General features: G+C 53.2%; 1 long non-coding RNA gene across 1 annotated transcript in view; it reads right to left on the bottom strand.

The window, feature by feature from the left end:
- Positions 1–965, bottom strand: part of LOC124233866 (uncharacterized) — a 5,408-nt gene extending 4,443 nt beyond the window's left edge. Inside the window, exon 1 of the long non-coding RNA XR_006887155.1 lies at positions 878–965. This is a non-coding gene — a long non-coding RNA (uncharacterized LOC124233866). The remainder of the gene's footprint in view (positions 1–877) is intronic.
- Positions 966–2,768: the final 1,803 nt, after the last annotated feature.

The raw sequence follows: 2,768 nt of genomic DNA, 5'->3' as shown, positions 1-2,768 counted from the left end.
CAGCACCAGCACCACGAGCAGCACCAGCAACGCCAGCAGCACCAGCACCACGAGCAGTACCAGCAACACCAGCAGCACCAGCAGCACCAGCAGCACCAGCAGCAGCAGCACCACCACCACCAGCACCACCAGCAGCGCCAGCACCACCAGCAGCGCCAGCAGCGCCAGCACCACCAGCAGCGCCAGCAGCACCAGCACCAGCAGCACCAGTAGCACCAGCAGCACCAGCAGCACCAGCAGTGCCAGCAGCACCAGCACCAGCAGCACAAGCAGCACAAGCAGCGCCAGCACCAGCAGCACCACCACCACCAGCAGCACCAGCAGCGCCAGCAGCAGCAGCAGCAGCACCAGCAGCAGCAGCACCAGCACCACCAGCAGCACCAGCAGTGCCAGCAGCACCAGCACCAGCACCACCAGCACCACCAGCAGCACCAGCACCACCAGCAGTGCCAGCAGCGCCAGCACCACCAGCAGTGCCAGCAGCGCCAGCACCAGCAGCACCAGCAGCACCAGCAGCGCCAGCAGCACCAGCAGCGCCAGCAGCACCAGCACCAGCAGCGCCAGCAGCGCCAGCAGCGCCAGCAGCGTCAGCAGCACCAGCAGCAGTATCTAAGAACTCACTAGAAATGGCCCCTCCTGGACCTACCGAAGCAGAACCTCTGGGGGTGGGCCCTGGCATCTGTGCCTTATCGAGTTTTCTGGTGATTCGTATGACTGTTAAGATTTGGCAAACACTGACCTACAGGGGTGCCCCACCTCTGCCCAGAAGCACTCCCATCTCCGGATCCTACAGGAGGCCTCCCAGTACTTCCTACCCCCAGGGCAAACCAATGACAAGACCCATCAGATACCAGATCAAACGGGGCAATAGACTTACCATGCGTAAATAATATATCCTGAAAGTTATTCTCTGTGGTTATCAAAACCGTGCTGGGCTGCATCAAGCAGAGTGTTATGGGCTGAACTGTGTCCCCCCAGAACTCAGAAGTTGAAGTCTTAACTCCCAGTACTGCAGAATGTGACTGCATTTGGAGACAAGGCCTTTAAACAGGTAATTAAATTAAAATGAAGTCATTAGGGTGGGCCCTAATCCAATAGGACTGTCTCCTTATAAGGAGAGACTAGGACGCAAACACGTGCGTGCGAAGACACAGGGAGAAGACGGCCATCTGTAAGCCAAGGAGAGAGGCCTGGAACACATCGTTCCCTCATAGCCCTCAGAACGAACAGCCCTGCCAACACCTTGGTCTCGGAACACCAGCCTGCAGAGTTGCGAGAGAACGTGTTGCTGTTGGTAGAGCCACCCACTCTGTGGTGCTTTGTCACGCGGCCTAGCAAACCACTACATAGCACAAACATCTACTCCCCTCGAAACGATGAACTCTGATGTACAAAACGTTCCCCTGAGAGGCAGCTTCTAAGATAGATAATGTTTAAAGAAAAGAAGGAGTGCCTTACCGATCACTTCATAAGATGAGGACCCCTTCCCACTGTTACAAGACCGCAGACCCCTGCAGCACAGAACCGCTCTCTACCCAACCCACGAGCCACATGAATCACTCCGTGACAACTTTCACACAATTGCACCTGTTTCTGACAATGAGCACAACTATATAATTAAATAAATTAGGAAGGCAAGGCCACTGGATCAGATAGCTTATCCTTAGATTCATGAATATATTTGGCAGGAACATTAAGTCTTGATAAAGATGGTTCCAGAGTGTTTAATCTGAGTTGTTGTCAGAAGCCGTGTCTGGAACAACTACTTCACTGTGAAGCCCAAAGCCCCAGTGAGACCTTGTCTGTCCCTGTGGCTGTTGGGATGAGAGCTCTAGGGACCGGGGTAAGGGGGTGGCAGAGAGCAACTGACTTCCATTTAAACTCAGTTGTCCGCCCAAGACTTCCATTTCATTGAAATTGGCCCATTCTGGCATTGTCGACTAGGGAAGGAGACTGCATTTCCCCCATGTCCCCCACACAGGCCAACCTGAGTGTCCGGAAAATAGCCTCCCACAGGGGGAACCTATGAATGACCCTGATATCAAGAAACACATCCAATGACCACCTGATACGGGAGGCATCGACTCATTGTGGTACTTTAACTGCTCACCCATCTGTAGAACACATAAGACCAGGAGCATCAATGATTCCCAGCTTCTGACACATAACGCTGATTTTCAGAAAAAAGAAAATTATTTAAGCCAAATTGCATAACTAATATCTAATCTGTAAACATATTTGAAACTTGGCAAAAATCAGAGCTAGCTGGCCTTGAATCTGCAGCCCTGTGCATCTGTGCACAGGTGGGAGTCCTGAGCATATTCTCAGATGGCTGCCCATAGGCCACGAGATGTCATCATATGGACCTGTCCAGAGGTCCACAATTTGGGCCCTGCACAGAGAATACAATAAATCGATTGTGTGGGCTGACGAATTACGTACTGAAGGAGAAGTTCACTCTAGGGTGGGCATTAACCTGCAGATGACGGCTGCCCCAGTGGAGAGGCGGTCAGACGCCGGTTCGGCAGGCCTGCTTGCCTCTGTGCTGGAGGTGGTGCAGCCCCGAGCAAAGTGCGCTCCAGTGTGGACCTCCTCAAAAGGGGTCAGGCAAGGCCAAGAAAAAAGCCCACTGACTCAATCTCCACATAAACAAGACGCAAAATTTCTTGAAAGGTCTGCAGGAATCAAAGCACCTGTTTTGACAACTGTGCCCCAGGGCGCGCTGCCTAGCAGACAGGAGTTGGCTAAGCGGAGGAAAGAGGAGGACA

The sequence above is a fragment of the Equus quagga genome, unplaced genomic scaffold, assembly GCF_021613505.1.
Source record: "Equus quagga isolate Etosha38 unplaced genomic scaffold, UCLA_HA_Equagga_1.0 268.1_RagTag, whole genome shotgun sequence".
NCBI classification, from domain to species: domain Eukaryota; kingdom Metazoa; phylum Chordata; class Mammalia; order Perissodactyla; family Equidae; genus Equus; species Equus quagga.
Note: the sequence above shows the minus strand (reverse complement) of the source record. Positions and strands in the feature narration are given on the sequence as shown.